The following is an 11,264-nucleotide window of genomic DNA, read 5'->3' on the forward strand; positions in this document are numbered from 1 at the left end:
TCACCCATCAACGTTTACATGCACAACATGAGCATTTAATTGGTTTTGTTGTTTGTCATGTCCAATAACTCTTTAAAAACTGAGTGACTCATGATTTACTCTCGCAAGATGAGCAGTTTGGGTCTAAAAAGCCAGAGTAAGGACCTGTTTCTGTTATATTTCATACATGTGTACTTTAGAGAACTGACAGAAATTAAGTAAGACAAAAAAAAAAAAAAAGAAAGAAACGCAAGGAAGAAAAAAAGAAAAGAAAAGAGTAAAGACATTTACATGAGCATGTGCATTATTGATTTATTAGGCTTAAGTAGGTTAGGAATGTGTTTGTAAATGCAATCAGTCAGTACATTTACATGGACAACAACATTATGATATGAACATGATTAACCCTTGCATGTTTGCAGAATTCGGTATAATTTATTGACCATATAGGTAAAAAATGACTGACCTTCACTAAACCCATAAAGCAGCAACATTTTATTTCAGTCCTCAAACTCTGTAAATGTCTACGTTTTCCCTTGCCAGAGTACATTATTTCATTAATGTTTAATCAGTGGGCAAGTTTTGTACACTACCTGACAAAAGTCTTGTCACCTACTATAATGAAGTTTTAGGAACAACAAATACCGTAATACCTTGACTTCTAGAATATGAAAGGCAAAGGTCTCTAGATTACACCCATTTTATCTAAAATAATATAATCGTGCATTGATTTTCAGTTATTTAATTAGGAGAGTTAATATTAATTATTTGTCCACTGCAGCATGACTTTATATTCTATACTGTACATTATTTCTGTTAAGTGACAAGACTTTTGTCTAGCAAAGTCAGAGCTTACTGCCCTAATTAGATAGTTAAAAATCAAGGCATGAGCATATTTTCTATTGGTAAAATAAACGTAATCTAGAGGACTTTGTCTTTCATATAAGCCACTTCTGATAGCAAATTATTGACTAAGTCAAGTTATTATTTGCTATTCCTAAAGCTTGGAAAGGCGACAAGACATTTGTTGGGTAGTACACTTAAACATTATAAAATGATGTACTTTTGTGTGAAGTAAAATGTATTTAATTAACACACTATCCACTTTATTTCATATTCTAGTTAACTTATTACATGTATTTCATGTGGATAAATATCTTCAGGTCTTTACATAATTATGCATATAGGAGTTAAAGTCGAAACACATCTTTATAGAAGTTTATGGTAACACTTTAGTAAAAGTAACAGTTAACACTATTTACCACTGCCTTATTACCTACCTTTTATTAAGATATTCATTGTTTATTAACATTTATAAAGTCTGAATTTTATACATCCCTAATCCTACCCAAACCCTAAACCACTACCTATTACTAAGCAGCTAATTAATAGTTTATTGAGCTAAAAGTCTTAGTAAATTGGTTTGTTCATAACATGAATTTTACATTAAAAATAAGGTGACCAAGTTTATATTGTTGTTGCAGATAAACATACACAGAAAACATAATATAAATATTTTCTAAAAGACTTAGACTTAATTAACAGTCATTCAATCATCTTTATCTAAGCCTCTCTACCTGATGGTTGGTCTTGCACAGTCATCTTGTTTGTAGTTTGTTAATACATGAACCTGCTTAATTAACTAATGTCCAACATGCAATGTATAGTGGGCAATATTACAGATTAGAGAACATGCATGGGTCTATACTTCGAATTTCTACTGGAAATAGTTGACCATACTCCTTTCACACTCCTTTCAACATAAAAACCCATTCTGTTTTTGAATACTATTTAGGACTGATAGTATGCGAAGTATCACACAGCAACAGATAAATCAGTGAAGTCATAATCAACTGTGAGGGAGTTTAGTGGTGTTATCGGGCCACACAAGTTATCCCAACAAGTACTTCAAGTGCAACAACTCTTTATTTTCATTTTCATTGAAAAAAACCTCTACATACAGTACTGCCTAAATCCTTACAAGAAGGAGATATACCATATATCAATATTCTTTTGGAAGTACTCATATTGAACTTACTCCAAAAAGGAACTCAAAATCCTACCACCCATCTAATATTGATCAAAATGTTTGTGGAAGGTTCATAAAAAATAAAGTGCAAGGCATACATGAATAATATTTACAATCACACACACACACACACACACACACACACACAAACACACACACACACACACACACACACACACACACACACACACACACACACACACACACACACACACACACACACTCACACACTTACACACACACACACACACATATAATGTTTAGTTTAAATATTAATACATCATTATTATTGTAAAGTGTTATCAGAATATTTAATGTTATAACAAATGATTTGTTTACTTTCTGGCATTGATCGAAATGCATCTTGTGACTGTTTATTTACTGCGCAAGCCCGAGCCCAGATGGACCCAATCTCTGATATAAATTAATCCGTTGGTGTTCTTTCAGGTTCGGGCAAAGATCTTCAGCTCTAAGTGACAGTGTAGCTAACAGTGTAGCTGTTTTTGTAGGCTGTGCCTTTAATACAGACAGTCAGATAATCAGCACAGTGACAAAGACAGACACGCATAAGGCAGATTCAGGATTCATTTTATGAGTTTGAGTCAAATATAGCAAAGAAGTTTGTTTGATATATTTGTTGTGGAGTTTATTCAAGCAAACAATGCAATGATGCATAGTCTTCTGCAACACAGATGCCATTAGAAAGTTTGCAGTATCACACGTTTAACATTACACTGTTTTTGCATGTGTACTTGAAGCAGCTCCTGCTTTATGGACGTGTATCCAGTTTATGTTACTATGCAGACATGTTAATACATGGCTGTCAATCAATTTGGTGGGCGGAGAAAACTACACTCCTACATCACATTGCAGTGGACATTAAAATCTATGAGATTTGGATCCTGTTTTAACATCAGGAAATAAAAAAAACTTGTTGTGTTTATATCACTGTAATAGTACAGTGGACACACTATATCTACACACAGTTCTGTACAAACAGCTTCCGAATGTTGATATTGCATTATAGGTGCCCGTTAAACTGTCAAATCAGAATCAAGAACATCAACAGACCATGGAATAATCTGAAGGCAACTCATGTAAACACCTTAATCATAATATTGTCTGATTTATAAAGTAAATAATTTGATTATGATATTTCCATGTGGCAGCTCTCAGACATCTTATGCATCCAGGGTTGCATTTTGTAGAGCTGTCATTTATTGTGGAGTTACCTGTATCATCAGCACAACTAAATTACTTCAAAGCCAACTCAGCTGCTAAAATGTGTTACCTCAAAAGTGAAGGTCAAAGAAGCCCTCAAACCATTTCCTATTCAACGGTTATGAATAAATCATAAATATGACACCAGGCTCCTCAGCATGGACAGTGGGTATTTCATTTTTTATGCATTATAGTAAGTGGAGAGCTTGCAAATACAGTTGCTGTGAAAGGTGCTTCATCTGATTGCTTGTCTTCTTTTTTAGGAATCAAATTATGTTACTCGCTTTGAGATTTGAATGCGAATGATCTGCTAATAATAAATACTGATGTTTGGTTGACAGAAGGTGACAGGAATTGAGGAATTATTTATTTATATATATATATATATATATATATATATATATATATATATATATATATATATATATATATATATATATATATATATATATATATATATATATATATATATATATATATATATATATATATGCATGAAATATTTAATGGTTTAATGGTAAAGCATTTTGCTACAATTCAATGTCATGCTCTTATGTATTTTAATGTAACTTTCACAACCATGTGAAATGTACAAATAATTTAGAAATAGCAGCATAATATTTCGCCACAAAGTAAACAAATGAGAAATGGCGACTTTTAAAGTAAATCCAAACAGCCTTCTTCTACTTTATTTCTTGTGGTGTTGGAATTGAAGCATGACAAGATGACAACATTTACAGAGAGTTAAACAAATAAATGAACAAATATGCAAGCAAAACATATAAATAAATGTAAGTAAAAAGGTACAAGATGCTGTGCTGTATTGTAAATAAAGGTCTGTTGACAGAGGGAAATGAATTTTGTTTGTTTGGTTGGTGGCAAAAAAAAAAAAAAACATTTTGTCAGTGGAGAAGAGATTATAAGATGTGTAATGGGGTCGAAACAGACACAGCAAATTCTCCATCAAGTAAACAAATAAAGGTCTGCTGCAAAGAGACACATTTACGATGCCTGTATTGAACATTGCTGAGAATATGATGAGAAAAACAGGTATTCTTGAGCATTTTGTCTTTTTTATGGTCACATCTTGTGACATTATGTCTTGTTTTTGGTTCATTTAAATGTCTTTATTTTGTGTTTTGTTCAAATTTCAGAGTTTGTTGGAATGACAAACAAGAAGTTCAGACATATAATAGTTCAGATTGTGGATTTCATATTTATTAAACTGAACCGCACTCAATCAGAGCACTTGCACTAAGATTGTTTTGATTGATCCAAACTTGCCAAGTTTGAACAAAATTTTGGGTAACACTTTCTTTTTGATGGCCTTTTGAGTATTAGTAAACTATCTGCTTACTATCTATTGATTCTGCTGCAAAACAGACATTTATCTGACTGTAAGAAACTTTGCAAGTACATGTCAACTTACACTAACTCTAACCCTAACCTAACAGTCAACTTACAATCTAATGACAATTAGTTGCAATGTAACCTAAATTTAACAAACCAACCATCAAAATAATTTGTGAACAAATTTTGATCATGGCTAAAGAACACTGGTAGCTATACAACACAACACAGACCCCTACAATAGTCTTGAGTATCTCATTATTTTAGAAAGCCACATAATACAAATATTCCAGCCTATATTCAAGCGGAACAGTTTGTTCTGGTTCTCAAATCTGATTGGCTGAGATTTTCTGCTTATAACAGGGCTGCTCCAACAAAGTTAAACCCATTATAGTTTGTCAAATACTGCTGATGTGCCACATAATTTTATTTATTTATTTTTTTGGGACGAATATAGTTGTTGAGGGGCAGCACGACGGCGCAGGGGTTAGCACAATTGCCTCACAGCAAGAAGGTCACTGGCTTGAGCCCTGAATAGATCATTATTTCTGTGTAGAGTTTGCATGTTATCCCCGGGTTCATGTGGGTTTCCTCTAGGTGCTTCGGTTTCCCTCACAGTCCACAGACATGCGCCATACAGTAGGTCAATTGAATAAGCTAAATTGGCTATAGTGTATGTGTGTAATTGTAAGAGTGTATGGTATTGGGTTGCGGCTGGAAGGGCATCCGCTGCATAAAACATATGCTGGATAAGTTGGCGGTTCATTCTGCTGTGACGATCCCTGATTAATAAAGTGACTAAGCTGAACAGAAAATGAATGAATTAATAAATAGTTGTTGAGAATTCAAATACGCTGTTTATATAGTTTATATAGAGCATATTTGATTTTTTTTTTTTTTGATGAATTAGACTTCCAGCATGCCAGCATTTGTTCATTGGTCAAATTTCCTAAAATGAGAACCCTTCTGCTAGACACTTATTCTGGAATTTGATGTAGTTTTGGGTATATCTAAAGGCAGTGTTTACTTACAATCATGTTATTTGTTGCAGAGCAAATATATATGAAGGGTTGCAAGGTTATATTACTTGTATAAACTCAACAATATTATACTCAACAAACATACTGTATAAACACATTATCACAAAGAGCTAAAACTTTTTGTATGTACACAAAAGGGCCATTTCTCTTAAATAATGTTCTCACGTTTGTCTAAATATGTGAATATGAGCTATCCTTCTTTTTACCAAAATAACCCATCCACTTCAGTGTCTCATATCAAGATGCTGCCTAGACAACATGATTACAGTTTTTTACAATGGCTATGAAACTTTTTTCAATACATTTAACAAGTTTGCTAAACTCTTAACGCAGCAACACACCTAAAACACACAATTGGCAAAACGGTTAATTTTACGCTCAAAATCAAACATTATAAACTAAACTTCTAAACTAATGTTCAAAATACAATAATAAACGAACACACTACACCATGTCTAACAAAACACTGCAATCATGTTTCAAAATGAAATTATTGTTCAAAACACAAACACATGTTCTCTTCCAACATAAACATTCAGTCAATCAGAACACACTGACAATAAAAACACTATCATCAGCTGACATTACAGAAACTGCATTAGTTTATGTTTCAGCTCTGCTCTTATATTTGAAGTCTCGTTACAGTTTTGTTTCGTTGGGTTAAGTAAATGCATGCATTTTCTTTTGTTTACGGCAAAAATTCTATACAAAACGAAGAAAAAAAATTGACAGTTTATGTAAAAAAAAATAAAAATACAGACACAGAATTTCTGCAGTACAGACTTTTTTGCAGAAGGACATCACTGCAAACAGAAAAAGCACCACAATTATAATAAAATAACAAAGTGATCTTCTATTCTGCCCGGTCTTTTGCCACATGTTCTCATTAACATTATACTTGATATCTTCTTTGGCGACATCCCCAGCCTTGTCAACATTGAAAATTTCATGTGGTACTTGATTGGCCTCTAACTTCATGACTCTCTGAAAGTAATTAGACACAGTGTATGCAAATGCTGTACTGTATATGTACTGTATGTACTAATGAACTCCAGGTTTAAAGAGTAGTTTACTGCAAAACACTTTGTATAGTACAGTGATGACTGTATTGCATAATTGGTGACAGAGTTCTTTGATGTTCCTTTCAAAAACCTCAAGAGTCGTCTATTAGAACATATGATCATGTGATTGGAAAAACCAAAACAAGACATGAGTGTGCTTTCTAGATGGGAATCAGCTGTCATATATACATATATATATATATATATATATATATATATATATATATATATATATATATATATATATATATATATATATATATATATGAGAGACTCATATTGCGGTTATATATATATATATATATATATATATATATATATATATATATATATATATATATATATATATATATATATATATATGAGAGACTCATATTGCGGTTATATATATATATCTTTATTTACTTATTTATTTATATAACCGCAATATGCTATTTCTCATTGGCAACTGAAAAAAAAAAAAATATATATATATATATATATATATATATATATATATATATATACACACACACACACACACATTTATTTATTTATTTATTTATATAACCACAATATGATGTTTCTCATTGGCAATTGAATAAATTACAGGGAATATATTTGTGTTTCAATTCACAATTAGAACAGCTGTTCACTGTGACTTTATCCTATATAATTTCTGTTTAGAACATGGTGTTATCTGTTCTGACATACTGTGTTAAAGCATTTGTAAATTTGACAGTAAAATTACATTGTTTTGTTTTTGGTTGTGCTTGTGTGTAAAAGAAGTTAAAGCATTTTAAATTTGTGTTAACTGGATGCATTTTGTGTCAAAACAACAAGAAATGTGTTAATTGTATAGCCCACGAAGACGGATGTTGTGCTAACTGTGTTAAGAGTTTAGAAAACTTGTTAAATGTATTGATAAAAGTGTCATAGCAATTGTAAAAAACTGTATTGCACAAGTAAGCTTTAGGCTGGCCATAATAAAAGGTCATACTAAAATGTCAATTTTACTGTGTTGTTGGTAGCCTGTGGAATGTTGGTGTAACGGATCAGACAATACACCAGAGGCGCGTGCAAAATAAGGACAGTTTATTAGGTACAGAGTACAACACAGGCAGGCTGCAGCACGTTGAGCCTCTGCTGTGCGCAGACCTGGTATGGCTTACGAGAGTCCTGGTGGTGACAGAAGGAGTTTGCAGAGCCGGTTGGTGATAAGGTTGAGGAGAAGAGCTTGTCAGCACTGGACAAAGTAGAATGCAGGTGAGGGCTGAGAACAAACACTATAGCACGAAAGGCATGATTTACTAAGACAGGACGAACAACAGAGAGCAGAGGGTAGAGAGTTATGCGATGACACCGTCACGTGCTCCTAGAAGGATATAATAATCTGACACAGAAACAGAGAACACAGAGGATTAAATAGGGATGCTAATAGGCAACAAGTGGCGGCAGGTGCTAATGCAGTGATAGTTAATGGGGAGGACCTGCAGCTGCGAGGCAAAAAGGCAATACAGAATGATAGAATTTAAAGAGAACAGACCTGGCTCATGACAATTGACCCACTCCTCATGCAGAGTTGCAGAATATTGGCAGGAACTGGAAGACGCTGTCATATGCACCAATTCAAGGCATCCCAAACTTGCTTATTGGGTGACATATGAGTATTCTTACCATGCAAGAGTTTCAGCATACTACTCAACCAAACAATGCCATACAAGCAGTCTGACGCAGTCTGTACAGTGAAAACTGGGGTTCATTTTATACAACCCCAAGTCAGAAAAAGTTAAAACAGTTTGGAAAACGCAAAATAAAAAAAAGAAAGTAGTGATTTCTTAATTTACTTGTACTTCATTGCAGACAATACAACAAGCATTATTTAATATTGTTTCGCATTATTTTTATAGTCTTTTATATTGTTTGTCATATTTATGATTTATTCATAACCGTTGAATAGGAAATGGTTTGAGGGCTTCTTTGACCTTCACTTTTGAGGTAACACACTTTAGCAGCTGAGTTGGCTTTGAAGTAATTTAGTAATGCTGATGATACAGGTAACTCCACAAGAAATGAAAGCTCTACCAAATGTAACCGTGGATGTAAAAGATCTGAGAGCTGCAAGATCAGAAAAAAAATCTGAAAAAAGTTAGGACAGTATGAAAAATGCAAATAAAAACAAAGAAGTGATTTGTAATTGTATTTCACTGCAGACAATACAACAGGACATTATTTAATGTGTTCCTCATGGTTTTGTTTTAAATAAACAATTTTGGTTCTTGCAACATATTTAAAAAAAAGTTGGAGCAGTAAAGCATTTTGTAATGTTGCCATTCTTTTTCACAACACTTAAAATATGTTTAGGGACTGAAAGTGATGAAGCGTTTCAGGTGTAATTTTGTCCCATTCTTCCAGCAAACAAGTCTAAAGGTGGGCAACATTATGGGGTCTTTGTTGTCGCATTTTGCATTTCAAAATGCACTACACATTCTTTATTGGTGACAGGTTGGGACTGCAGGCAGGCCAGTCAAGTATTTGTATCCATTTCCTCTGCAGCCAGGACTTTGTAATGTGTGCAGAATGTGGCTTGGCATTGTCTTGTTGAAATATGGAAAAGAAAGTCTCTAGTCCCTGGAAAAAAGGTAGCATATTGTGCTCCAAAATCTATGTACCTTTCAGCAGTAATGGTGCAATGACAGAAGTGCAAGTTACATTTGCCAAGGGCACTTGAGCATGACAGACTCTGGCTTTTGGACTTGCTGCTGGTAACAGTCTGGATGATCCTTGTCTTCTTTGGTCTAGAGCACATGATGTTCATTCCTACCAAAATCCCAGAAGCCTCCAAGCTCAGAGAAGTCAATGGTACTTCTGGACAATGTTAACAGGGGGGCTTCCTTTTGGCACAGTACAGTTTTAACCAGTATTTGTAAATTTAACTATGTACTATGGTACTTAAAACAAAGTAATTTGCCAAATAGTCCTGAGCCCATTTGGTGATATCACTTATAGAGGAATAAGGATTCTTGATGCAGTGCCATCTGAGGGATCAGAGTTCATGGTTGTTCAGCTTAAGCTTGCTTTCTTGTTCCTTATGCACTGAAAATCCTCAATATTCCTTGAATCTTTTCATTTTGTTATGCACTGTTGATGGTAAAATATCCAAAATAGTCTTCCTATCTTTCTTTGAGGAACATTAGTTTTAAATATTTCAATAATTTTCTCAAGCATGTGTTGGCAAACTCGTGATCCTCTGCCCATCTTTGCTCCTTAAGAACTAGACCTTTATTGAATGCTGCTTACAAAATCATAATAACAATCACCTGTAACAATTACCTATTTTAAATCACATTATTATTTAATCAATGTAACATATTACTTGTCCTAAACTGCTCTTATTCCATTTTTTTAAAATGTGTTGCAGGTCTGAATGACAGAAAATGATGTCTTTTTTTACAAATGAAATGAAGCCGACAAGACAAAACACTAGATTGTCATATAGTTAGCTTCTTTCATCACATATAAGAGTCCTAAAGATCATACAAATTAGTATAGGCATGATTTTATTTTTGTATTTTTAAACAGCCAGAGTTTAGCCAACTAAAAGTAGCTTTAATCTAAATTAAAATGTAACAGGCTGTTTTATGGATAGAAAATGTTATTGTTATTTGTCTTAATAACCCTTTTTCTTTAACAGTTATATGTAAATGTGGTAATAGCTTGTTGAGAAATGTGTTATGATGAAGTGATATTATAAACAATCTTTACATGAATAAAACAGAGATAAGGTCTGAAGTAATTTATTATGATGAAGTGTTATCATAACCATTCTGTAGCATGAAATGGAATGAAACTAACCACCTTGTATCGTCTATATAGATTTAATGCTTGATCCATTTTAATGTATGTCTTTATGGTGAGATATTTTCACTCATATATCATCGTTCATTGTCATGACTGATACAGAAAACCCTCTCACACGTGTAACTGTGTCATCAGCTGTGTCTAATTGGTTCTGGCATTTTTCCACTGGCAAAAGGGCGTCTCCAAAAAGCAGGATTAGTGGAGGAGGCTTTTGCAGGCATTTCCAGCATTTGTGTCAGTGGAGCTACAGCTTGCTCCATACCTAATATATGAATATAACATCCCAGCCCGCTTTTTTTCCTCTTGCTCGTTTTGCTTTTGATCTGCTTTGATCTTTTAATCCCAAGGATCTAATCAACAAAACAAATCTGCAATCCACTAGTTATCACAACCATTTTATTGGAGAAGGATAATTCTCTTATGAAAGCAAAGCGGTATTTTGCTAATGAATGAAAATGAAGTCTCAAAATAAATGGATTTATTTTTATATCACATAGCACATGCAGTTTCTGTTAGATGTAAATCAGCGGGAGTCTTTTGTTTTTAATGTCTTAATTTGTCAGATTAGAGATAAAAATTTAGATTACAAAAATAGGTCTGGTTTGAGGGCCATTAAAAACTGATGCGCTGAAACATTCATTTTTATACAGTAAATGTAAGTAAAGTATACTCGAGTGCTTTTAGCACTAAAAGGGGTTTACTGGCTCAAGACCAAGTTGCTATACATATGGCTGTGTGAAATAA

This window comes from Danio rerio, chromosome 24, assembly GCF_052040795.2.
Source record: "Danio rerio strain M-AB ecotype USA chromosome 24, GRCz13ab, whole genome shotgun sequence".
In the NCBI taxonomy this organism is placed as follows: domain Eukaryota; kingdom Metazoa; phylum Chordata; class Actinopteri; order Cypriniformes; family Danionidae; genus Danio; species Danio rerio.